The sequence below is a fragment of the Marmota flaviventris genome, chromosome 4 (assembly GCF_047511675.1).
Source record: "Marmota flaviventris isolate mMarFla1 chromosome 4, mMarFla1.hap1, whole genome shotgun sequence".
NCBI classification, from domain to species: Eukaryota; Metazoa; Chordata; class Mammalia; order Rodentia; family Sciuridae; genus Marmota; species Marmota flaviventris.
This window is the reverse complement of record NC_092501.1, coordinates 52,363,496-52,390,281: the sequence shown is the minus strand read 5'-3', so window position 1 is coordinate 52,390,281 and position 26,786 is coordinate 52,363,496. Positions and strand designations below refer to the sequence as shown.

General features: G+C 57.9%; 1 protein-coding gene across 1 annotated transcript in view; it reads left to right on the top strand.

The window, feature by feature from the left end:
• The window catches only part of Unc5b (unc-5 netrin receptor B), a 75,138-nt gene that overhangs the window by 1,264 nt on the left and 47,088 nt on the right, over positions 1-26,786 (top strand). The gene's annotated exons all lie outside the window — the stretch shown is intronic.

The window sequence follows — 26,786 nt, the reverse complement described above, 5'->3', positions numbered from 1 at the left end:
GATCCAGGAAAATGCCTTAAGGGGGTTGGTGGGTTCCTGATATAAAACCCCCGACCTGCACTGATGTGTACGTGTCTCGCCCGCCCTGTAGCGGGACCGGCGTGGCCAAGTGAACTGACTTCCAGGTTAGGCAGGGAGGCGATGGACGCACTGAAGGCATCCTCTCTGGTACCCTAAGCCAAGCAGGTGGACTGGCTCTAATCCGAGGCGCCCACTCTGGGAAAGGGGTGGGGACAGGAGGGGACAATCTTCACCGACCTATTCCTCTCTGAGTTGAAGCTGAGAATCAGGCAGGAAAACTGGAGCAGAAAGTGGACGCGATGACGCAGCCCCCCCCCCCCCTTTCCCCTGTGATGTTGACATCCGCTCTCCTCCTCTGCTCCCCAATAGCTAAAGATCCCTCACTCTGGAATTAATAATTCCCACGGCCAGGAGTGAGGGCTTGGTTTTAGCACATCCCCCACCTTTTTTTTTTTTCCCAAGCTGTGTGCTGAAAAGTTACGACACACAACCATTTGATCCAAGTTAATTATGATTTGGGCAGACTCTGGTATTTAAAGCAGTGTTTTGAAGTTTGAAGGTAATGATGGGGAAGGGGGGAGGGAGGCGGCTGAATGACCAACCTTGCTTTAAAGGGTGCAGTTAGCTGTGGGAGTGCTGGCTTGGGGTGTTGGTTTCTGGTTTAAGGGTGTTTGAGGAGGTGATTGAAGGGTAAGATGAAGACTTCAAGTGGCACATGGGCAGGGTTGTGTACCAGCAGGGCAGTGGGATCAGGAATAAATACCAAGGCTACCGAGGGTGAGGGCTCCGCCAGGAGAGAGCCAAGACTGGTGGACCGGGTGTTCTCCGGGTGGGTGGGCTGGGCCAGGAAGGCTGGAGGTGGCCTGCCTTTTCTGCTTAACAAAGCATCCAGCCCCTCTTTCCCCAGAAGAAACCCCAGGCCCGGGGCTTTGATGGATTTGGGCACGAACCGTGCCCAGACAGAAATGGCCTCTAATACCCGGCTTTGATTTCTCACTAGCAAGGAGAAGCCTTGTTGGAATCGTGCTCATTACTTAGCGCTGCAGGGGCTGCCTGCCCACCAGCCTGGAGAGGGGCCAATTGGTGGGCTCGGCCTGCAGCCTTCCCTTTGCCCAGAATGTGCCGCCCTTAGAAACCTGCCTCAGGAGTAGAGCATGGCCCTTCCTCCTACACAGCCTTTCCCGCCAATGCCAAGAGCACTGAACATCTTTCTCTCAGAGTGTTGCTTGGGTTTTGCGATGGATCTCTCATGAGTCCCATTTCACTGATGGGGAAAACCAAGTCCCAAGTGTTGGTTTTGCCCAAATTTTGCCTTCACTCTACACAAACTGCAGGCCTTGTATGTAAGGGCCCCTGTCCAGTAGCCAGGCTGATTCAAGCCACACAGGCCCCGCCTCCATCCCCATCTACCCTGCTGCCTTGAGCCTCCTATCAAACTAAGGCAGGGGAAGCCAGGCCTACAGAGGGCTCTTTCCTGAGGGCACCCAGGCTCCCTTGAAGTGGCAGGCGCCTCTCTCCTCTCCCCAACCCCATCCCAAGAATGAGCTTCCTTTTCAGCACAGAGAATTTCTTCCAGCCACAAAGTTTGATGGTAGAGAAATCAAAACAGGAACCATAGGACCCCCGGAACCTTAGAAGAAGATGTCAGCAAGTGGCTGGCCCCTGGAGGCCACTCAATGCTCTAGTTGGCTTTAAGAATCTCCTCTCTTCCACCCCTTCAGAGCTTTTTTTTTTTTTTGGCGCAGGGTGGGAGTACAGGGTGGGGGGAGCACCAGGGATTGAAACCTGGGGCACCTCCCCAGCCCTTTTTTTGTATTTTAATGATGACAGGGTCTCTCCGAGAAAGGCCCTGCTAAGTTGCTGAGGCTGGCTTTGAACTCACAATCCTCCTGCGCCACTAGAATCACAGGTGTGTACCACCACTTCCGACCTTTCCTGAGCTTTTAATGAACTTTTCCTGGGCCTCTGGCTGGGATGGTTGGGGAAGAGTCGGAGTGTCTTGATAATACTTCTTTTGAAGGTGCAGTTAATCAGAGTTTTCCTAGTGTCTAGCTTTATGTGCCAGTGTGTGCACACACAGTGTGTGTGTGCACGGTGTATGTGCACGCGTGGTGTGTGTGCAGCCTGTCCTTATCTCCCTCTACACTGTAGCAAGCACCCATCTCACTTAAACAAATGGAAAATCAAGTGTCTTAATGGGTTTTCTCATTAAAGTGAAAGTACCACTGCAGGGGAGAGGGGAGGAATTTCTGCTGTAATCACTATCCTCAGGCTCTGTCCCCTCCCCCAAACCAACTGGGAATTCTGCAGGATCAAAAATCCTCCTGTTTCCAATCCACTAATTTAACTGTGGTAGCTTTGGGACAGGCCCAAGGTCACACTGGGACTCAGGGACAGAGTCAGGATTTGCACTCAGGCCCACAAACCTCAATCTAGTGCTTCTGCCTCCTTCCTTCTTCCCACCTCACTGTTGGTCTGGGGTTGAGATGCTAAAATTGAGGCACCACCTACAGCAGGGGACATTGCTTTGGCAGCTGAGTTAGACCGGGACTGGCGTCGGGATTGGGGAAAGAGGGGCATTTGGAGAGTTGGAACCACAAGGGATGGAACCAGGCCAAAGGTCAGGAGCAAGGCCTCAGGACTGGCAAGTGCTCCTGTGTAGCACCACAGGAGTCCCCAGCACTGATCTTAGTGCCCAGCCTGACCTGGGGAAGGTAAAAGCTCCCCAGGACTGCAGCTCTTCACAGTTAAGAGCTCTGTGTCTCTTTGTGAAGTTGGGGACAGAATGTGTCTTGACTTTTTGTCTTGACATTTTGGGAGTCCAACCTTCCCCAGCCCACTTTGTCCTGGATTTTTTCCTGCAATGAGATAGTCACCCATTCCTATCTATCAGGCCCACACCCTGAGCCACCAGGGTTTCTGTTCATGTGTGTAGGCTGCCTAGCACTTGGGGGATGGGCATGGGATAAGCTGATCCCCTCCATCCCAACTGCTTGGAGAACATGGTTAGCGATTTCCAATGGACAGGTCTCTGCAGGGTTTGCAGGCTCCAGTGCCATCTTTTGAACCTCAGACCTGGGTTGGGGTGGAAGAGACAACTTGAAGCCTGCTGAGGCCTACAGGAAAGGGCCAAGCCGACAGGTCCTAGGCAGGGACTTGGGGTTGGTGGCCCTGAGCCCAGAGAAATTGCTGCCTAGGCAGATGGCCCCCAGGGAGAAGGGCGGAGAAAGCCAGAGGCCCAGTCCTGAGCTGGCAATTCTGCTGGCCTCCTCCTCCTCCTCCCCAGTTTCCTAAACAGCCTCCGCAAATGGAGTCATTAAAGCTGGGAAGCTGAAATGAATCGAAACCAATGCATTCTGTGCTTTTGTTTCTTCCTTTTTTAAAGGAAATTTCAAATACTGTAATTAGAATAATACAAGGAGAGCCCTTTCCGGGCTGAGGAAGGGCTCTGGCACTGCTCCTTGGACTCCTGAGTCGGTTGTGGGGCACCCGCTCCTGCCCCTTCGGGCCTGATGGGGACCCCCTCCTAGGGCTTTTGGGGAGAAGCCTGGCATCCCGGATCCAGCTGCGGCTCTTCGCTGGGAGTTGGGTGACAGGCCAGAGCCGCCCCAGCCGCTGCGCCCCCGCGGGCAGACAGACCCAGGCGGAGCGCTCCGAGCCACAGGTCCCCGCGGCACCCCTTGCTCTGCTCCCGGTCTTGGGCGATGCTAATGGCAGTGAAAACATTGGCTGGAGTGCGCCGTAAATCAGCCGCCTCCCCCGCCCCCACCCCTTTTGTTTCTCTCCCTCCACTCCCGAAGCTCCGAGCCCCGCGGTCCCCCCTCCACAAAGCCGCCTGATCAGCAGCTCCGCAGCTCCGGGGCTGGATCCAGCGCCACTGCACCCGCGCGCTGTCACCAGGTGTCAGCGTGCGCGCCCCTCTCGCGCGCCCCTCTCCCGCCCCTTCTTGTCCCCTTCTTCCCTCTTGCCACTTCCCTCCCCAGCCGAGCTAAATCGGTCCGCTGGAGCCCTGGGAGCTCTAGCGCCACCGCCTAGCGGGGAGCGAGCGCGGCCCCCCTTTCTCACCTCCACTGGGCTGCGCCCTGCTCCTGCAACTTCCCGCTGCGCTCTTTTATCTGGGAAGGCGGCTGGGGGTGTGAGGGTGTGTGGGGGGGGAGGAGAGAGAGAATTAGGAGGAGGGAGGAGGGGTGGGCAGGACCTGTTGCTCTGGGGTGTTGGTGTGTGTGGAGGTGAGGTGCAGCAGGCGGGTGTGTTGAGGTCTGTGTCTTCTGTACAGGAGGGTGTGTGTGTGTGTGTGTGTGTGTGTGTGTGTGTTTGGGTGTGTGGGGGAGGCTGTGCTGTGTTTGTGTATAAATAGATGTATGTAAAGTGGGGACAGTGAGTCACCGCCAGGCATGGGAAGCTCCATCCACTGCGTCCTGCTGGGGATTCCTCTTCAGGATGGGACCCAGGACATTTGCCCTCCAGCAGGGAGCAGGGTTTGTCCCGGGTTTTGCTGTTGGAAGGGCAGGACCACCCGCCCCCCCAAGTCTACCTGAGCATGGTTCTGGTGCTGTAAATGGATGAAGGAAGGTTGGTGGGCCATAGTCCACCCAGGAGTTGGGCTCCTGCCCCAAGAGGAATGGGGTCTCCGCACTCGGCTCCCTGCTGGCCTGCCAGATAAGTGGGAGAGGCCGAGATTTGGAGGCTCACCTCCCTTGGGAAGGAGAGAAGGGCAGTGAGATCTCCCATAGAATTTTCTAGAAAGGGAGATGGTGGAGCTTGAGGGGGTGGGCTCTCTGAGGGCGAGCAGCACCTTGGCAGGCCCTGGGGGAAGCAGTTGAAACTGAAGGAGCTGCGTGCTGGGCCCCCTGTCCTTCCTGGGTCACAGAAGGGTTCCCTGGCTTTCCTAGTTCTGTCCCCACTGAGGACTGCCGCTGACTGAGTTGTGTCACTCAGGAGCAGCCCCAGCAACAGACGCGTGGAGTCTACAAAACTCTGTCACAGGTGGGACTCACTTTGTCCCTGTGAGAACCCCATCTGGGACGCGGAGGCTCACTTAGGAAGCTGAGGACAGGAGCCCTGGTCAAAGCCACAGCGGCTCTGGCTCTGGTCCTCAAGGAGATCCATGGGGGATGCTGATGTCCACTCCAGAAATGCTAAATGACATTCAGAGAGTCTCAGGTGTCACCTGAGGGCAACAGACAATTCCTGAAGGAAGAGTAAAACCATCTAAGCCTCAGGGCTTCCTGGGGGTGGTGGAGCGCCCCAGTGGCCACTCTCTCCTTTTCTGGACCTTTTTTGAGGGTGGAGGTACCAGGGATTGAACTCAGGGGCACCTGACTCCTGAGCCACATCCCCAGCCCTATTTTGTATTTTATATAGAAACAGGGTCTCATTGAGTTGCTTAGGGTCTTGCTATTGCTGAGGCTGGCTTTGAATTTGCAATCCTCCTGCCTCAGCCTCCAAAGTCACTGGGATTACAGGCAGGTGATACTGTGTCTGGTCCTTTTCTGGTCTTTCTAAGAACATTTCCTGGAGAGGGTGGGATGGGGCTGGCTGGCCGGGGCACAGAGCTGGGATGCCATCCCCACCTGCCCCACTCTCAGGAAATGTGGCCCTGTCAGCATCCACTCTGGCTGCCACCTTGGGGTGGCACTCCTTGGGGAACTACTGTGTGGCCCCATTTCCACTCCTGGCATTCTGGATTGCACTGATGTGCCCCCTCAGCTCCCCCTGGCCCCATGGGCTGGGACCTAGGTCAGAGCTTCTTATTCTTCAGTCTCTCAGTGGCCTTAAGTGGAGGGGACCCAGCAGATACTTTGTAGGCGTGATTCGGGATGGTGTTGGGGTGAGGCCTGGAAGGTGTCTCTGCCTCTGCCCTGCCTTCCCAAACACAGAGAGGGCAAGAAGGTAAGGGGGCCTCTGTGGCCTGTAAGAGGGGAGGCACGTTGGTCATCACCCCTTGTTAGTCCTGAGCCCCTCCTCACCGAGGCTGTGCCCCAAGGCCTTAGCTGCCAGCACAGGCCAACTGGGATTTTGTGGTCAATGGAGCCTCCCAACATTGGCACACAATCACCCGGTGACCTCAGGTGGCTCACCTAATGTTGTGTGCCTCAGTTTACTCATCTATAAAATGAGGGTGCCAATGTTATCGCCATAGGATTGCCCTCAGGTACATGAGTTGATGTACCATAAAGCCCTCAGCATGGCACAGCACATAGCAACCCCTGGTACTGTTAGCATGGAAGCCCTTGAAGGGAGAGTGGTGTGGCCCAGCAGCCCATGGCCAAGGAGGAAAGATCATTCCTGCCCTCACTGTGCTGTGTGACCTTGGGCCAGTACCTTTCCCTCTCTGGGTCCTGGTTGGCTGGTTTCCCCCCTGTCTGTGAGTTTGGAGTTGGGGAGAGGTAGAAGGCGGATCCTTGACAGTTGTGTGTTTTTCTGTCTGGTTCTATTGGAAGAGGCCCCAGCTGCCAGCAAGACACAGAGGTGGCTTAGGCCCAGAGCCCCGTGTTTACAGAGCCCCTCCGGAAAGTCAATATATTGACTGGAATGCCCTTGTATGCATTACGCAGCCCTGGGTCTCTCTCTCTCCCTCTCTCTGAAGCCATAAATCTCCCCCGGAGACCTCCGTCCCCTTTTCCTGCTCTCTAAGCATCTCCTGCCTCAGAGACCAAGAGCCCCAGATCCAGGTGGGGCCCAGGAGGCAGAGAAGGACACGCCCCCTCCAGAGGCAGTCCCCCCCCCACCTCTCCTGGGGCTCAGGTGGAGGGTGTGATAGAAGGGACCACCCAGACCTGGTCCCACACACTCACTTTCATTCCTCAGGGGCAAGGGAGGGCTGATTGTGGGGAAAGGGGCTGAGGACTCTTGTCCTCACATCAGATACTGGAACTCCAGCCCCTAAAACGTGTGCTCCTTCATTCATTCTGAGAAAGTGCTGTACTTCGGGGTCAGAGATGGACAACTTTGCTCTGGCCCTTTAAGAATTGAAGGGCTTGTATGAAAAATTGTGCCAGTATTAACCATGTGCCAGTCCTGTGATACTAGGGTGCAAGGGATGTGGGATGGAGGGACCCATCATAAGTGACCCAAGATGTGCATTCTCCAAGGGCTCTGGTGTTGTACTTGGAGGGCAGGCTGTGCACCCAGACTACTTGGGATCAAATCCTGACTGTATTGCCATCTGGCTGTGTGTCCTAGAGCAAGTTGCTTACCTTCCCTGAGCTCTCATTTCATCATCTGTGAAATGAAGTAGTATAGCACCAATCTCATCTGATTGTTGCAGGGATGACTAAGATAACGTGCATTGCATGTTCTGAAGTGCTCAGGAATGTTCACTGTCTTCATCATCATTGTCACCATCATCATCGGTGCCAATTGTGGGGTGGCACAACATAAAATGCCTCTGGTGTTGAAAGGAGGCTTTCATAGGCTGGGTGGTCAGGGAGGGCTTCCTGGAGGAGGGAACAATGGCATTTGACCAGCCCTTGGGGGATAAGCAGAGGCAAATGGAGAGGGAAGACCTTGCTGGCCGGGTTCGAGAAGGTGCAGGGAGGGGCGTCTGGCACCCCCACACTCCAGCAGCTGGCTCGGGTCTCGTCATCTGGCAAAGCCAGACTTTTGGCCCAGGGGTCTCTTCTCACTGCAGTGGAGAGAGCCCAGGGCTTTGCAGTGAAGGACTGAATCTTCCTGGGACCTCAGCGTCCCTCCAGGGGACAGATGGAGGGACAGGCCGGTGCTGGCCTTCCTGGAATGAAGCCATGTGACCGGAGCCAACCTGTGAGTGGGGCTCCCGACCACCACTGCCACCCCCTCTGTCTCACCACCCCACCCTGGCTGCCCCGGCCAGGACTGGGCCTCGGCCACACCTCTGGGCTGGAGAGCAAGAGGACAGGCCCTGGTGGCCTGGTGGCAGCTTCCACGTTGGCCAGAGAGTAGGGGCTGGGGGGGTGAGCGCAGGAGGGGAGGGGCTGTCTTCTGCTCCTGGGTGCCCACTGAGCAGTCTCCAGGGCTGGGAGGGACGTCCTCTGCTCCCATCCCCAGGAGCCTGCAGCCCCCAGAGGCCCCAGGCGGCGTCGGGAGGCATTACCGGCTCAGGAGCAGCGGAGGGAAGCAGCCCTGTAATGTGATCAGAGGCGCCTGCCACCCGCCGCGGGCACCCAGCGAGATGCCGGGCTTCCAAGAAGTTGAGTCAGAAATTCCAGGAAAGTTGCTCTGGCCCCTCCCTCACCCCACCTTCGGTCATTCTGTGACCCAGCAGGGCAGAGTGAGCAGTGACGGAGATGGGCTGGGGGTCTGTCATTGTCAATAGCTGGGGCCACAGATTGGAGGCAGGGTGGGCTGAGGTGACCAGGGAGACGACCTGCTGGGGCCCAGAGCCACTAGGGAGTGTCTGTCTGATTCACTCACCTGTGGCTCCAGCACCCCGCTGGGTACACAGCAGGTGCTCAGGAGGTGCAGAGTGAGCAGCCAGCGCAGCCTTGCACACCCAGGAGCCAGTGGTGCTGCCAGGCAGGGACCTGCTGCTGTGCAGGGGCGGGCGGCCAGGGGACCTGGAGTCTCATTCCCCCTCCCCCCTCCCCTCCTGCCTCCCGCCCCCTCCCCCTGCTGTCTTTCTCGAGCACTTCCTGTCACCAGGAAGCTCCTGTGGTCAAGCCCCTAGGTAGGAAAGACTTTACTCCCTAAATCCCTAAATCCCCTTGCTGTACAGAAAGCAGGTCTGGCCGCCTGTGGGGTGGCTCGCTGTGGCTGCCCCCAGCAGAATGTTTCTGCCTGTTCACACGCCCAAGCCCGCTGACCACTCCAGGTGACTCCAGAGAGCGCCCCTTGCACGGTCACTGGCTCTGGCCTGCCGCAGGTGTGGGCTGAGAGTGGGTGTTAGGAGGCCCGGGCCAGGGGCTGACTCCAGGCCCCAGCCGTCCCTGGCAACTGCCACCAGCTTCTTGGCAGAACTGAGCGGTCCTTGCCACAGGTCTGGCCACTCCAGGCTCTCCATGGCCCCATGTCCAGTGTGCAGGGAGCACCCTGGAGACTCCACGTCCCTGGGTGCCAAGCCTGGCCCAGGTGCCACCTTCACAGCTGGGCACCCACCGGCCTCTGCCAGGAGCCCCTGCTGCAGGGTGATCTGGTGTCCCTGCCTGGCAACCAGGTCAGCCAGGCCTGCTGGGCACAGTGACCCCTACTGCAAGCTTGATCTGGCCCCATATTTTCCAGTTGGTCTATCCAGCTTCTGTCTCCCCCACCCCCGTCTCTCTCTCTCTCTCTCTCTCTCTCTCTCTCTCTCTCTCTCACACACACACACACACACACACACACATACACAAACATCAAGGAATAGCAAAAGAAAGCCCTGAGCTGAGAATTGGGAAACCTGGATTCAAATCCCAGCCACATGGCTAATCTGCTGTGTGGCCCTGGGCCAGTCCCTTTCTCTCTCTGTGCTTCTTCAATGCAAATGAACAGGGTCACCCTGAAATCCTAAAACCCTGCCCTGGCTGCCTCCCACATTGTACCTCCCCAAGCCTGGGTGGATAATGTGGGGCCCTGTAACGAGGTGCCCTGTTGGGGAGGTTGGATGAGAGGGTCAGGGCAGGTCCGGTTCCTTCCCTTCCTGCCTGGAAGAAAATCGACCCACAAATCGCTGTCACCCCTCTTTCTTCTTTCTATTTAGTGCTCCCCGCTCGACATGGAGCAAATTAGCCCCAGGTGGCCCAGGGTCATCGTGGGGAGTTCTGGGACCCTTTCCAGTCATCAAAGTTCACATGACACCATGGGGTAGTTTAGTGTGGTCCATGAGGTGACCTGGTGACCGCCCGGGGTTATCAGCAAGGGGAGGGCCTGCCTCCGTAGGGGTTTGGAGAGTGCCTGGACCAGGAGGCTGGAGGCAGTTGTGTCTGTGACAGGCCAGTCACCTGCCCTCTTTGAGCCTCGGTTTACCTACAGCAAAAGGAACCAAAGAGTCTGAGTGGCAGTGGGCTGGGAAAGGAAAGGCCAGGGCGGTGCCGGAGGCAGGAGGCTGGCCGAGCAGGGGCCGGAGGCCCCGGGACTGTGCGGTGCATCCTGCAGGACCTGGCGGCTGGGGACGGCGAGGAGGGGCCCAGTGTCCCTTTCCCTGGCTGGAACCTGCCTCCTGGAGGGTGGGCTCTGGCTTCTCCACCTTCCTGGCCGGCCAGGGCCTGAGCGAGATCACAAGAATTTGGGCCACTTGCCGTCCCTCTCCGTGCCCTGAGCCCTGCCGCCTGCCCAGGACTGCGGAGCAGAGGAGGCCGGGCGCCACGTCAGGGGAGGTTAGTGTCAGCGCTGGGCTGGAAGCAGGCGCCATCTGCCGTGCCCACTCCAGGTTACGTAAGCCTCGGCCGGTCGCCCATTCTTAGAAAACGGGGCCGGCGGACCAGCAGGCAGGAGAGCTCACTTCCTTCCCAGCCCACTGGCCCTGGACCTGTGTCATTCTCCCGTGGCTCTCCCCCTGTGCAGAGAGAGGCCCAGGCAGAGCGGGGCTGAGGCTGGCGGGTGCAGGTGCGCCCGGGGGGAGGTGCCGGCTCCCTTGGCACGAAGACTGTATGCCCACAGCACGCCTGGCCAGCAGCACCCTGTCAGCCCCTCACCCCGTTTCTCTGCTGAGCCTGGGTTGGCTTGAGGAGCACTCTGGCTTCTGCAAAGTAGGGAGCCCCTTCTCCACCCCCTAATTCCTAAGGAGACATAGCCCTCCCACAGCTGATCAGAGAAGGTGCATTCAAATGACTCCAAATATAGACAATCGTGCTACCTGCGTATCATCAAGGCCTTTGGGGTCACCAAGACCCAGGGTCGCATCCTGACTCCTTCATTTGCTAGCTCTGTGTTGTTGACCAGGCTGCTTCCTATGGAAGGTCTCGGTTTCCTCATCTGAGAAGTGGGAATCAGGAAGCCTGCTGCACAGACCACCTTAGGACAGACTCAGACTTGCCTAGAGGACAGGGAAAAGGTGCTGTGGTCACTGGGATTCAGTCCCATTCTGTCTTTCTCTTTTAAACGGTACATTCCACCATGTCTGACTTATTCCAGGCATTCAAGGGTGCTTCAGAATTAACCCATCAATATCATTAACATCAGATGAAGGGCACCCGGGGAAGGCACAGGGGCGTTCTGTCACACAGCCACATCCCCAGCCCTTTATTAATTTTTATTTTGAGATAGGATCTCCCTAAATTGCCCAGGTTGACCTCAAACTTGTGACCCTTCTACCACCACACCCGGCTTAGGCACCATTATTAATGAACCTGAGGAAACAAAATCATGATTATTTCCATAGGGGCTAAAACACCTTGGATAAAATTCTGTACCTATTCATATACGAGCACTCAGGACTACTCTTAAGACTGATAAGTATACCCTAACTGAGTGTGGTGGCACAGGCCTATATTCCCAGCAGCTCGGGAGGCTGAAGCAGGAGGATTGTGAGTTCAAAGCCAGCCTCAGCAACTTAGCAAGGCCCTAAGCACTCAGTGAGACCCTGTCTCTAAATAAAATACGAAAAGGGCTGGGGAGGGGGCTCAGTGGTTAAGTGCCCCTGGGTTCAATTCTCAGTACCAAAGAATACACCACACACACACACACACACACACATACACACACCCTAGGCCTCAAGTCAGTGTCTTCTTTGAGAGGAAAACACTGCAGGCATTTCCATCAAGACCATATGGACAGATTCCCAGCACCTCTCCTAGTGTTCTACACGGTGCTAGAGGCTGTAGCCAATGCAATTGAGCAGGAGAAAAAAATTAGAAGCATAATAAAAAGCTAAAGAACAAGAAAATTATTCCTACCGGATAGTAAAACATTTTACAAAACCTCTGTGATTTCAACCATGTGACATGATACAAGAATCGGCAAATGGAACAAAGACAATAAAAAGTTCAGAATCAGACCCAAACACGTGTGGAAACGTAGTATATGAAAAATGCAGTTACTCAGATCCTGGGCTAAAGGAAGATTTCTTAATGAGTGTGCTGGGACAATGGGTGACCATTCAGCAAAAAGTGAAACTTGAGAGCGGATTAGAGACGCGACTGTGATCAGGGATACAACTGCCCAATGAAAACATTGAAGAGTGAGCTCTTCTTCAACTTTGGGTACAGAAGGCTTTCTAACAATGACTCCCAAGTCCAAAGCAACACAAGAGTGGTCATTTTTTTTTTGTATAATTTAGATTTTTTTGGGTAAATAATTTACAAAACACCTTAAATAAAGTGAAAAGACTAGACTGGGGTGTGGCTCAGGGTGGAGCGTGACCTTAGCTTGCATCAGACTCTGGGTTCAGTCCCACCCAGGTTCAGTTCACCACCAAAAAAAAAAAAAAAAAAAGCCAAAAGATCACACATTTCATAAACTGATAGAAAATATCTGTAATGTGTGCCGTGGACAAAAGGCTCCCGTCCCTAGTATATAAAGTCCTCTGTTTCCTAATTTTTTATTTGTTCTTTTTAGTATCCATGACAGTAGAATGTATTTTGACATCATTCATGCAGGGAGCATAACTTCCCATTCCTGTGGTTGGACATGGTGTGGAGTTTCCCTGGTCGTGTGTTCATGCATGAACATGGGAAAGTTATGTCTGACTCATTCTACAGTCTTTCGCATTCTCTTCCCTCCTCCTGACCCCCCAGTCCACCCTGTCCAATCCAGTGAATCTTCCCCATCAATTGTGTGTTAATTTCTGTATATCGGAGAGAACATTAGGCCTTTGGTTTGGGGGGGATTGGTTTATTTCACTTAACATGATAGTCTCCAGTTTCATCCATTTACTGGCAAATGTCATAAAGTCATTCTTTATGGCTGAGTAATACTCCATTGTGTATATGTACCACATTTTCTTTATCCATTCATCTGTTGAAGGGAACCTAGGTTGGTTCCATAGCTTAACTACTGTGAGTTGAGCTGCTCTAAACATTGATGTGGCTGCGTCACTGTAGTGTGCTGATTTTAGGTCCTTTGGGTATAAACTGAGGAGTGGGATAATCATGTCAAATAGTGGTTCCATTCCAAGTTTTCTGAGGTGTCTCCATACTGCTTTGCATATTGGCTGCACCAATTTGCAGTCCCACCAGCAATGTGTGAGTGTGCCTTTCCCCGCATCCTCGCCAACGTATGTTGTTGCTTATATTATTGATAACGGCCATTTTGACTGCAGTGAGATATGAAGTACTCTCAAGTGTTAAGGGACAAAGAGTCGGAACCTGACAGGTGGGAAGAAGACACGAACAGACGATTCACAGAGTGATGTGCGACAGCAGCTGCAACCGGCTCACTCACTCCTGGAGAAAGAAAATCAGAGCGACTGTGAGATGCCCGTCTGCTCCGCCTGGAAAACCCAGTGGAACTTCCACTGTGGGGGACGGGGAACTGGCACTTCCAGACGCCATGGGTGGAGAGGAAAATTGGTAGAACCCTTTAGATAGGAAGTTTGGCAATACCTTGTGTGTGTGCGTGTGTGTGTGTGTGTGTGTGTGTGCTGGGAATCAAACCCAGGCCCTTATCCTCGCAGGCTGGCTCTGCACCCTCAGCTGCATCCCCGCCCTGTCCGTGGCCTGGGGACCACGCCCTGCTTCCTCTCGGGTGTCCCCCAACTCTGCTCACAGAGCCAAGCAGTGAGCCCAGGGGGCCAGGTTCCCCCTGCTGCCCACAAGGACCCTCCCTGCATGGACGATGGCTTCTGCCTCCCGGTGGTCCTGAGCACATCCCTGAGCACCTGGACTGGACTTCCTCTTCTGTGAAATGGGGACAGTGGGTCCCACCACTCGCTTCATGAGTGAAGGTGGGACCGAGGTCACACACAGCCCGTGAGTGCAAAGGGGAGGTTGGCTGTGCCGTGTGGTTTCACTTGTTATCTGCCCGAGGGTCTGCAGGTGGCTTGGGGGCCTTCAGGAAATCTCAGTCCTGCTTCTCCAGTTCCTTGTTCTCTTCCACACACACACACACACACACACACAGAAGATGCTGAAGAGGCTCGCTCACTGCGGTCACCTTGACCTGGGAGGGTCTGTTCAGTGCATGCCCCCTGCACACCAGGTGTGTGGAAGGCCCCCTGCTTGAGCGTGGGCACAGGAGGGACCCACCAGGCCTGCTCTGTGTGATGTGGCCATTTCGCCCACACTGCTGCTGCGTCGAGTCCTCGCAGTGTCTCCGGGAGGACGGGGGTCTTAGGAGAAGACCTGGTGGGGCTGCGGGAAGCCGGGTGACCCCCGAACTCTTGGCCGTTAGTGCCAGAGCCTCACCCAGGAGCCTTGGACTCCAGATTCAGTGCTGCTTCCACGAGCCCCCCCGCCCCCCCCCCCCCCCCCCCCGTCTGCTCCCTGATACAGGGTCTCCTTGCCTCCCACACACACCTCCCTTGATGTCCCCGGAAGTGCTGGGGACTCAGTGGTCACCGGTGGAGTGCCTGGGTGCTGAGTGAGTAGAATAACTTTGCACTGCCTCGCCAAGTGCTCTCCTGAGGGGGGGGGGCGGTCATGGGCTCAGGAAGGAGCTGTGGGCCGCGGGCAGAGCAGGAGGGGGCGCTTTCCTCCTGGTGGGTCCCAGCCGCCATCAGCCAGCCGCTTTGTCACCATGAGAGTGTTCTTGGGCGTGGAGAGCAAGGTCAGCAGCCCAGGGGCGGTCAGCGGGGCTGTGGGGGAAGGGGCTGAGCCAGACCTCACGCCTCCAGAGCTGCAGGGGCCCAGGCCTGCCGACATGGCAGGAAGGTCGGGCTCCACAGTGTCCTCCTGCACCCCGCCCCTGGATCCTGTGGAGCTTGCAGAGGGAGGGGGCAGGGCCAGCAGAGGGTCTGGCCTCTTAGGGAGAGGAGGCCATCCCCCGCCCTCCAGTCGAGGCCCCCTGGACCCGAGTGCTCCCACCCCCCAGAGGCCCATCTCTGCTGGAAAGGGTGGGGCCTGGGCAGGTCCATCTCACTCCCTGATCTCCCTGCTGTCCAGGGCTCCTCCAGGGAATTCTAGTGCTTATGGGGCAGGAGGTGCGGTCCTCAGAGCTTCCTAGGAACTGCAGCCTGGCTGACTCCGCCAAGGGGCGCGGGAGGGCCCAGTGCCCCGTTGGCCTGGGTAAGAGCCAGCATGAGCATTGCCCTCCACCCGTCACATGTCAGGTGTGCCCGGTCCTCACAGCAGGACCCCATCTGCAAGAGCACCTTTGCATTGGCTCTGAGCTGCTCACCAACCCCTCAACATCACCAGGACAAGTGTTCCCTCCCTTTTACAGATGGAGAAACTGAGGCAGAGGGGAGAGAGCCAACCTGCCCGAGTTACCACCTACGACTTGGGCTGCTGGTGGCTGAGAAAGGTTAAGAAAATGGCACCCGGCTGTCATTCCTGTGGCCTGGGAGGCTGAGGCAGGAGGATTGCAGTTCAAAGCCAGCCTCAGCAACTTAGTGAGGCCTTAAGCAACTCAGTGAGACCCTATCTCTAAATAAAATACAAGAAAAAGGGGCTGGGGATGGGGCTCAGTGGTTGAGTGACCCTGGGTTCAATCCCTGGTACCAAAAAAAAAAAAAAAAAAGAAAGAAAGAAAGATGGAGAAAAGCCTTGTAGACTCCTCAGGATCACCCCTGGAGGACACCTGTCCACCTGAGTGTTACCGACTGGAGCAGGCTGGACCTGGCTCCACTGCAAAGGTAGAAGTCGGGGCGGAGCCAGAGCAGGCCGGTGGCCAGGTTAGCCAGCAGTTTCAGTGGTCTATTCACCATGTGACCCAGCTTGCCTCTCCTGAGCAGGGACATTCCAACGGCTAGTCCCCTTCCTGCTTTCCTGCTGCCACGCTGTCCATGAGTGCATATCAGGTCTGACTTGGGGACGTGGACCACCCACTCTATGTCATTTTCTCCCTTGGATGATCCCAGCGGGTGGACAGCTGGGACCCGCCTTCCCCCTAAGGGAAATTCCAGAGCCCACCAAATCCCAGATTCCATCACCTTATCTGGCCCCATTCTGTCTGGCCTTTGATGTGCCTCCGGTGTGAGAGGATTTGGGCCTGTGGGGCCCCCCACCTCCCACCAGCCCAGCTCCCGAGTGTGCTGCAGGCTGTAGGTTGTGTTGCAGGCTGTACCTCGGCTGGAAGATGCGGGTTGTTGACAGAGAGCAGCCAGCAACAGGGGACTCAACAGCAGCAAGCAAGCTCCACAGTGGACTGTATCGTCCCCTCTGAGCCTCAGTTTCCCCATCTGTTAAATGATGGGGTTGAACCCGTGATCTTGGGTTCCTGGCCCAGCAATCTGTGGAACTTCCGGAGGGGCAGCGGGTGCCACCCTCATGCCTGCCAGCCTCTCCCGAGCACTTCCTGTCCAGCCAGGCATGCGGCAAACGTGAGGTGCGGGGTTGGTGAGAGTGTGGGTTCCACACTCGTGGAGAGGAGAATCACTCCCCACATCTGTGAACCTGGCCCGGCACGGAGTGCTGCCCCACTGACCTGGGCATGGCCGGCTCCTTCTTATCATTCAGTCTTGGCTCAAATGTCCCCCTCAGAGCCTTCTGCCCTCATCTCCTGCCTCTTTGACGATGACGATGACACTTCCCCTCCCCCTGCACCTACTCCCAACTGGAATTATGTGCCAAAGTGTTTGTGGGCTTCTGGTCTGGCTCCCCCTCCAGGAGGGCCGGGCCATGTCACTCAGTGATGTCCCCCTGATCCCCAGAATGGTGTGTCCAGTGCAGGGCGGGCCCTCCATGAGCAGGTGCCCAGTGAATGAATAACCTGCATGGTGCACGGGAACTCCTAGCAGTTGTTCAAAATTCACAGGATGCCTGGCCTTCTGGCCGGTGGCTCTGGTTTGCAGGTCCAGGCCCGGTGTGGCCTGTGGATCTGACAAAGTTGATTCCAGGTGAGCGGCTCCCAGCCCTAGCTGCGTGGTAACTGGTTGTAAGGCCTGGCTGGGCATTGGGTCTTTCAGAGCTCCCTCTGAGGGCCTGTTGGGCAGCTAAGGTAGAGGACCCCAGCCTCCGCTGACCCCCCAGGGCTCTCTAAACCAAGTCCTGCCATTCTTGAGAAGTCCTACAAACTCAAGCCACTTTGTTCCACGTGGCTGAGTTCCCCAATGAGGTGACCTCCTTGTCCGACTCTCCAGAAGGGGAGACCCTGTTTGAGCCTCATAGGTGATGCAGAGCACGGTCCAGGGCCCTGTGGTCCCTTCCTGATGACACCCCAGGAACAGCTGGTGGCCCTGGGCACAACACCCCCAGCACCTCCTCTTCCTGGCCAGACGGCAGCTCTCCCTTCTCCTCCCCTGACAGTTTTAAATAAGATCTTCATTTACCAGAAGTTCACACCACAGCGTCGTGTTACATGAGAAGCCGCAGCCTTGTTCCTGGGGGATGCGGGGCTGAGACGCAGTCAGGGGGCTGCTGGAGAAGCCACCGTGGGGGGCGGTGCACGAGGAAGGAGGAACTCGTGGAATCCGAGCTGGTGGCCCAGCCCCAGCCCTGGCAGTGCCAGGCTTCTCTTGGCTCCGTGTGTGGCTGGTGGGGGAGGTGCCAGGGCTCTGCGAGCTGACCTCAGGCTGCTGGAAGGCTTGGAGCCGGATGGGTGTATGATGTCACCGTGAGTTCCGCCAGTTGGCACCCCCTGCGTTGCTCTGGGTCATTTATATGGCTTCAGTCATTAACAGGGGGCTCTTGCTGCTGATTAATGAGCCAGCCACCTCCTGCCTTGCCTTGGAAACCGTGGTAAGAAGGGATTTGGTGACCGTGGGCAGACATCAGTCCCCGCCCCGCCTCTTCTTCCCGGTCCAGCCCATGCAGCATGCAAAGGAGTGACAAATCCCAGCGGCACAGCACTCTACAGTTTCCCAGGCCTCCCTGCGGTCCCTGCAGGCTGTGAGGTGGGCATGGTTGGTCACCCTGCCGTGCAGTGGGGGTTCGAGGACCTCATAGGCAAAGCTGTGACCTTACACCAGGCTTCCTGCCAGCTCTGTCTACACCTGGTTGGGGACTGGTGGGCAGGTCACTGTCACACCTCTGGCTGTGACCTGGGATGTTTTCACTTCACGGCATTTGTTCTGATGGCCTGAAAGCAGAGAGATCAGGGACCCAGGATCAGTGTGCCCCGTGACCTTGAGCAAGGCAATCCCTGCCTGAGACCTCGGCTTTCCTAAAGGTAAACCAAGAGTGAGCTTCCGGCTCTCCGACAGGAAGCAAAGGCCCTTCTTCTTTCCTTGCAGAGTTTCCAGTGTGTCCTGACACTGAGGAGACGATGGGGGAGGGGGCCCTGTGGCAGCCCCCATCACAGGGTCCGCAGTCCAGGGCTGATGGGTCTGTAATAAATATTGAGCTGACAGATGCTAAGCCGCATCCCCAACCTCTGAATAAATAAAAAGTTGCCCAGAATAATAGCCCGGAAAATGCTAGAGGCTCCAGCCAGCTCTCACCCCTGCCCCTCCCCCGCCAAGCTGTCCACCCCACCCCCACCTCCTAGCCTCCTCTTTCCTCCCCAGCCCCCCAGTCCAGCACTGCAGCCCAAAGGGGACCAGCCTGGCCTGGCCTGGCTTTGGTTCATAGCTGAAGCCTGCACAATCTCCATGTCCCCTCAACTGCCACAGCAGCTAATGAGGACCAGCCCCTGCCCATGACAGCTGGGGGACAGGCCAGCCAGGCCCTCCTGGGTGGGTGGTGGGGCAGGGGGAGCTGCTTTGAATCCCCAGCCCAACCAGCCTGGGTCTTCCCTTCTGTCAGGACCCTTCCTGGCATTTTCCCCTCTGGGAGATGAACAAAGAGGACCAGAGTCCGCCTCAGGTGGCCCCAGAACACGTGGGCGCACTTCGCCGTTTCCTTGACTGAGCTGAGCGCGTGTGTTGCTTCCTGGCTCTCCTTAGGGGTCAGGTTTCCCCAGGGTCAGGACCCCGGCTGTGAGGTCAAGTGGGACGTTCACAGAACATGAGACCCAAAGGACATCTCCTCTGTGTCATAGGTGAGCAGGCTGAGCCAGGCTGGGGCGTCCAGCACACTTGTCCTGGGTCACACGGCCAGAAGCTGGTAGAGGCTGGATCTGAACCAGGTCTGGAGCCTGTGCCTTGACCCCCACCTGACCATGCCCAGCTTTGGTTGGGGACCCATATGGAGATGAAGCCTCATCCCTGGGATCAGCCCAGACCCAGGGAAGTCCAGGCTAAGGAATCAGTGCTGCCTGGTTCTGTGGCTTTGGGGCCACCCTGGGGAAACATGCCCATCAGAGAGCCTGCTTCCTGCGGGGTTTCATGGGAAAGGTCTGGGCCCAGCACTGGGGCAGGAGGCCCGAGGCCGAGGCCCCAGGCAGGACAGCCCTCCCTTCACTTTTCTTGATGGTATCTGCGGATACTCCCAGGTGGACTTTGGTCCTGTTCCTCTGGGTAAGAGTGCAGAGGTGCAGCTCCTGAGAGAACATGGCCAGGTCTCCTGGCGCAGGCAGGGCTAGCTCTTTGGGATGGTTGCACCCAGCACCCAGCTGCTTTGTTGGTGACTTGGGGGACCTGGGGACCTTGGGTCCCTTCCAGGTGTTCATTTGTGGAGTTCCCAGGGCCAGTTTGAACACGTGGCGAGACCCTTGTGTGTAGAGATGGGCCAGAGAGGGCAGGATTTGACATCCAGGTCCCCTCCCCAGGGGCCAGATTCCTGCTCTCTGGCCCAGAACACCCCCACATACATTCTGCCCCCCACCCCCAGCCCTCCCAGGGCCCCGAGGGTCCCCTCTGCCTTCCCTGGCTGCAGAAACAGGAGTCCTGGGCCTCTTGCTGGACTCCCTGCCCTCCCGCCACCACCGCCCTGACATTCTGCCCCTGAAGATAAGGATCCCGTCTGGCGCCGGAGAGCTTTTTCTCCCTCCCTCTTTCCAAATCTGTTCCCTGATTATCTGCAGACAGCCCCTCACCAGGGAGCCACCAGGGAGGGGGCCCAGGCCTCCCCGAGGCCTGCAGCCACCCACCCCCTACCCCCATCTGCGCCATTGCAAGTGCCACCGGAATTGGAGCCCCAGCCCAGCCGAGGCTGAGCGCTGGTTCTCTGGGTGGAACTGACCCTCTGCAGGGGGAAGGAAGGGGCATGTGCACTGGAGGCCCTGCCAGAGTGGGCTGGGATGGGGACAGAGGGCGGGGTCACTCCGTGGTCAGCGCTGCTCAGCACTGGGCCTGGATGGTGCCCAGAGGGGATGTGGTGGAGGCTGCAGTCAGCCAGACGGCCACATCCTGTGCGACGCTGGCCCTTCCCAAGCCAGATGGGGGCTGAGGACACTTAGGGGGGTGCTAGAGGGCTCCTGGAGTCCAGCCTGCGGCTCTGGGACTGGACTTTTAAAGGATGGCCAGGGCTGCTATGGAAAGGAGGGGCAGCTCCCCACTAGCTGGCCTGGGACCAGGCACCATCCCAGAGTTCCAGCCCTGCAGAGTGCCCCACCACATTCAGGCAGGGTATAGACGGCAAGACCAGTTCCCACCGGAAGGGAGCATCCCATCTCCATCTTGCAATAGCCTGCCCTTCTCTCTCCTGGAGTCTGCATCATGGGCCCTGAGCACTGGGGTCAGGAGTGCTAGGTTCAGGCCCATGCTCTGCCACTACCATGCTGTGTGACTTCGGGCAAGTTCCTTTCCCTCTCTGGGCTTCATACACACATCACCTGTAAACTGAGGAGGCCTGGTAGGGACAGCAGAGAACAGTGGAGACCTGAGTCCACAGATGCCACCCGTGGATGCTGTGAAGGTTGAATGAGATGTTGGAGCTGACCCCCGGGCTTGAAGTAGATGCCCCATAAATATGAGTACAGCTGACAATGGCAGCTTAGGCCCGGAGCCCAGGGCTGGGCAAAGCCTGGTGCAGGAGCCTGGGCCGTCGGTGCGAGGAGGCCGAGGGTCAGCGGTCTCCTTCATGGCTGCTCACTTTTGCAGGCTTTGAAACAGACCCTGTGTCTTCCCTGCCCCCAGCCTCTGCTACCACCCCCCATTTGGGGGAAGGGACGGCAAGATCATTTTTTATGGCTTCCTGGCCCCGGAGCCAGAGCTGAGGATCAGGTGGTGTGGGCTGGATTCCTGACCTCCCCCTCGGAGCCTTTCAGCTCGTAAATAAGCAGCCAGGCCGGGAGGTGCCCGCCGGAGAAGCTGTCAGCAAAGCACCCACTCAGAGAGCCGTAAAGTGCCCCTCAGAGCTGGGCCTTAGACCAACAGTGGCCGCCGCCTCGGTACAGGGCCTCCCTGCCCAAGCTCCCACGTGCAGCCCGGCGTCCACTGCTGCTGTTCCTGGTGGCTCCTGCAGAGAAGTCCCTGCTGCTCCTCTGGGGGCGGTTGGAGACCCGGGCTGGGCCCTGAAGCTCTGTGGGTGCCTCCAGAGGCCCCAGGGGCCTGCTCCTGAGCACAGGAGCCCCACGAGTCACAGTTCTCTTCTTTGCCAAGCCCCAAAGGGACCCAAAACTGTCCCCCAGAAGCTCACAGAGTTCTGCTTGGCTGAGGGAAGGCGGGCACAGGTGGAGATTGCTCAGATCTTCCCAGCTCCAGGAGGAGCCTCCCCGAGGAGGGAGAGGGTGTAAGGTGGGAGTGGGGGGGCAGAGGGGCCTGTCAAGAGTGACGAAGGCCAGGAGGCCCCAGTGGGTGTGGAGCAGCAGAGACCACGGAGCCTGGGCTTGATCCTTTTGGGTGTGAGACCGAGGAGCCTGATGAGCAGAGGCCACTTGGTGAGCAGAGGCCACCTGGCCACCTTCTTCTTAGCCACCAAGACTCATGTTTATGTGGACAGCTCGGTAACAGACTGGTTTGAAAGCCCATTGTTTGAGATCTTAACCGTGCGACTGTGGACAAGTTATTTAGCCCATCTGAGCCTCATCTTCAACCCCAAAATGGAATTAATAGCAGTCTGCCCCCTAACGCCATCACGAAGTTCAAATGCTTTTCTTCCAAGCGCAGCGTCACTCAAGGCTTAGGGTCTGTGGGGTCCGTGGTCTGCATCTGAATCTCTGATCACTTACCTTATCTCACCTCTCGGACTCAGGCCTCCTGTCTGTGGAATGGGTAGAGGGGCAGGCGGCTTCAGGTGGTGTGGGCTGAGCACATACCCAGAAGGCCCTCGGCACAAAGCCTGGCCCGTCCTGAGTGCCTGTTATTGTGAGTGTCAGCTGTCACTGTGCGAATGCTTCCGTGCCCAGTGCACAGTAGCTTGCGGGGAAGTGCACCGTCCTCAGCCTGTGGCCTCTTGGGTCAGGAGGGCGCAGCTTTATTGGGCTTCCGAGTGTCTTTACCTGGACTTCATATGGTCCTTCCTTCTCTCTTAGGGGACTATTCAGTGTTTATCTTAAGACGAGAGAAAACAGTACCCGCCGCCCAGTCCATTTGTCCATCTCCCTCATCTGGCCAGCTGCCTGGGTCTGGGGAGAGGGAAACCTGAGCTGGGAGAGGTGAGGACAGCGGGAGAGGCCCCTGCAGGCAGGTAATTGGGAGGGGACCAGAGTCGGCCTCATTAACTTTACCACAAACAGCCCCCGCCTGGGACTCCCTCAGGCAGAAGTGTGGGCCCTTCAGACACTGAATAAACAGTGGTGGGACTGCTCCCCACAGGCGCAGCCCAGGGGGAGAGCCTGCTTCCTGCCTGCCCGCCTGGGAGGGGGTCCCTGGGGGGGTGGACGGAGGATCGCAGGGGTAGACTGTCCTGGGGAGCACCTCGAGGCCCGGCAGGGTCCCCCGTACCACCCAGGGGGGCTGGCCCTGTCAGCCTGAGACACAGAACTGAGTGTGGGTCACTCCCCAGGGCTGACCAGCCCACACCCCACCTGCTCCCTCCCTGCTCCGGCACCCACTCAAACGTCCCCCACAGTTCCTGCAGGTTAAAGGGCTGGACACAGGCACAGGAATGAAAGAGGGATGGGCTGGGCAGGACGGCTGGGCGGCAGGGTGTGGTCCTGGCAGTTGGGGGCTCACTGGTGTGTTCCTCAGCATGCCCCCAACCCCGGGGACTTCATGGGAGGTCCCAGGGGCAGTGAGAGGCCCTGTTCCTCTTGATGCTGCTGTCGCACTTGGTGCTGAGCATGGCAGGGCCCAGCCGTCCCCCCAGTGCCTGAACGAGGCGTCCCCTGGAGGCAGACAGTGGGTCCTATGTGGTGGCGATGCCCAGGGTTCTGGGTGATCTGGCAGGGCAGCTTTCAGAGTTCCATCCGGGAGTCTCCATGTAAGCGCCGTCTCCCGGGCTGGTGCTCACCCAGAGCGAACCTTCCCAGGCCTGCCCTTGGGGAGCTGCCCAACCTGGGGGGACTCCTCTAGCTGGTGGAGCTCTGCGGCTGGTGAGAGCCGGAGGGGCTGCAGGCGGGGAGAGGGTGGCATGGTAGGCGCTGCCCCTGCTGAGCCTCCCCGCCGGAAGCCCTGCCTGCACCCAGGAGCCCCAGAGATCGCTAGCCACACGTCTCCCAGCCACCCTCGCCTCCTGCCATGGCCCTGCGTATTTGGATAACTTGGACAGCCATCAGTGTGGCACGCCATTCTGTATCTTCTGGCTTCTGTTCCCTGGCCCCGGGCCAGCAGGCACCAAGGTCACTGGGTTCCTTTTGGACGTCACCTCTTGAGTTCACAGTCAGGGGGATCCTGGGAACCCAGGAGGGAAGGAGGGCGGGCTCTGGGTGCTGCGGGGCCCTCGCAGCCTCTGTGGGCTCCCACGGGGCACAGGGCCAGCTGCGGGCGTGGGCAGCGAGGCCTCTCGTCCTGCTCTCTGCTCCCCCAGACTCCAGCCTCCCAAGGGCCCACCTAATCACTTCCTGTTAGGGTCACGGCTAAGCAGAGGCCAGCAACGATGATTTCCTCCGGCCCAGCAGACGCCTGTCTCCCCCCCACCCTCCGGCTACTCCGGCTCATGTTTAAGAGACCCAGGGGAGGGCGGGGGAGGGGCAGCAGAGGTGTGTTTGGTGTTTCTGGCCATCCCCCTGTCTGACCTGAAGTGCCTGTGGCTGAGAAGTCAGAAGAAGTTCAGAAGAAAGAGGGGGCTCCCGGTACCAGTCCCCAACCACCAAGATGGCTTCCGTGGGGTTCCTGCCTCAAGGGCAGGTTTGGGCTGGCCTCTAAGCCTCTCTGAGTTTACCAGCCTAGAATCCAAGAAGCTGTGATTTCTTTGGTTCTGGCCTTGCTGTGTCCAGGTCCATCATCATGGTGGCCTACCTGTGTGCCAGGAACTGGTTCCCAGCATGCTACTGTGTGGGGCCACTCATCTTCCAAATCTCCTAAAGTAGGAAGATTCGTCCCCATTTTACAGATGGAGAAACTGAGTCCCAGAGAAACAGGCCTCGGCTGGGGTTTCGTGTCCTCATAAGTCTCCTCTCTCTTGAGCCCCTTTTGCTGTGATGCAGCTCAACTGGAGGGACGTCACCCACGCAGCCCAGGGAAGCTCCGTGGTTCACCCAGGCCAAAGGGGTCCCTAGAGGAGCCGTCGCCATGGCGCCCCCCAGTGGTCTACACAAGCTGGCCTGTTGCAAAGGAGGCTGAGGTCCTCCCCCAGGGCGCCGTAGCTCAGCTCTGGGTCACAGAATCACCTTGCACCTTGGAACCTGGTGACGGCCGGTGTCCAAGGTGGTGCAGGTCTGCTCAGGAATGAGCTGGAGGCCTCAGTGAGCAGTGGGCAGGAGCTGGGCCTTTCCTCCCCGGCTGAGCACTGCCTGGGTAGCCTGCAGGATCCTAGCCGGAGAGGGCCCCGAGGGAGAAACGTGTTTAGTGGCCTTATCTCACTTTGTCCCTGGAGGATGGGCTCTCCTGACTGTGGTCCCTGGCTCCAAGACAGCAGGCCTAGGCCAGCCCTCCCCAGGAGGTCTCTATCTCTACATCACAGGCCAGCCGAGCAGAAGGGGCCTCCCGTTCCCATGCCCAAGGTGAGGCCCAGAGTCTCTCAGGGCTGCCCCAGGACAGAGTGTCACAGCAGTGTCACTGGCCATCAGGGCCAGGGAAGGCCAGGTGTACAGGAATCGTGACTTCTAGCAACAGGGATAATAATGGCCCAGACTGCTGCCTGTCGTCCTGCAGTGGCCTTGGATGCCCTCCTCGCCTGGAGAGGCCACATGGCTGCCTGGAGTCCCCAGGCCAGGAGGGAGACTCTGGCTGGCTGGGTTCACATCCGGGTGCTGGAGACCTGCAGAGAGGCCCACCCTGTCCCGCCACTCTGCCAAGGCCCTGGCCCTTCCTCCTGGGCCCACCCCACAGCCCGGAGGCGCTGGGGAGAGCGGGCGCGCGGAGGTCAGTTGTGAGAGCCTCTGTCCCCCTCTCTGGGCCCGTGGATCAAGAGCCAGGCCCCCCGCACACACACACAGGGGCACAGCCCGTCTTGCCACCAGGTGGGACAAGTCCCTTTGTGTAGATGAGGACACTGAGACTCAGGGTGCAAAACAACGCGAGCAGGAAGTAGTAAGATCTGTGATGAGACACTTGGAGGTCCCCAGAGGTAGTTCAGCCCAAAGAGGGAAGCCACCGAGGGAGGGGGCAGACGGAGCAGCCACGCAGACAGCACCTGGGTTCTGTGCCACGGGGTCAGGGCTCTGCTCCCTGCGGGGGTGGAGGGAGAGCGCCTGGGCTGCTGTCCCCTCCCCGCCCTCTGAGAGACACAGATGCAGCCTGTGGACACAAGCTCCCTGGGGGACCTCTGCAGCTGGAATGTGGCTTCGTGTGGCTCTTGTTCCCTACAAGGCCTGGCTGCCTCTGCGGAGCTGGGACTGGCTTGGCAGGCCCTGGCATGGCTCCCCCATGCCACTTCTGTCCCCAGGGTCCCTACATCTGAGCTCAGGGTCAGCAGCCCCAGAATCTCGCACACAGTAAGGGAGGCACCTCAGTGAGCCTGGGCGAGGACCAGTGGGCCACGTGGGCTCCACCATGTCAGCAGCAGAGCACCAGGTGTGTCCCTGCCTTCCAGCAGGTGGGTCGGGGAGCACCTAATGAGGACCCAGCTGTCCCAACCGGCTGGGGCCACTTACGGGCTGAGCAGAAAGAGTGGGCTTTTGGGCTCCGTGTCCTCCCCTGTGCACTGAGGCCATCAAACCACACTCAGGAGCAGCAGTGTCCAGGGGACTTCCTGGGGAGTGGGTGTGTCCTCCACCCACACTGTCCCCATGGTAGCCACTGCCACGCTGCACCCTGGGAATGTGGTTAGTGCATTGAAGGGACAGAGTTTTTTTTATTTTAATTAAGGCTTCAGCTGCCACGCGAGGCTGGTGGCCCTGGGCTGGACAGCACAGCTCTCAGAGCCTCTGGGGAGATGCCAGCCAACAAGTGCCTGGGACAGAGCAGCCCTTAGCCAGGACTACGCCCCCTCCTCCCAGGCCACCCCACCTGAAAGCCCGGTCTGCCTGTCCCATGCTGCCTGGTGCAGTGTGGAGGGAAGTGACACAGCAGTGGTGACCACTTAAGGCCACAGGATGGGGACTACTTTTAAAATCTGCAGCTTATTCTATTTATTAAGTGCTAACCAAGCAGCAGACACTGTGTGAGGGGGTTGACATGTCATGCTACTTAATTAACCCTTGGAACTCAGCATTGTTCTTCTCATTTTATAACTGGGGACACCGAGGCCCAAAGAGGTGAAGCAACTTGCCTAAGCTCACACAGCTAGTGGGTCGCAGCACCAGGATCTACACCAAAGAATCTGTCTGCGGAGTCTGTTCTTTTACAAACCCACATGGCCCTGTCGACCCATCACTTATTCTGTCAGGTCCGGTACTGGGCTGCATAATCTTTGAGGACTCGCAATTGCACAAAACAAGGTTTCTGCCATCCAGGTGTCTTTGGAGGAACCCTCTGCACATCACATGGTCACACAGAAACAGTAAAGGACCCCCAATCAGCAAGAGCCTCT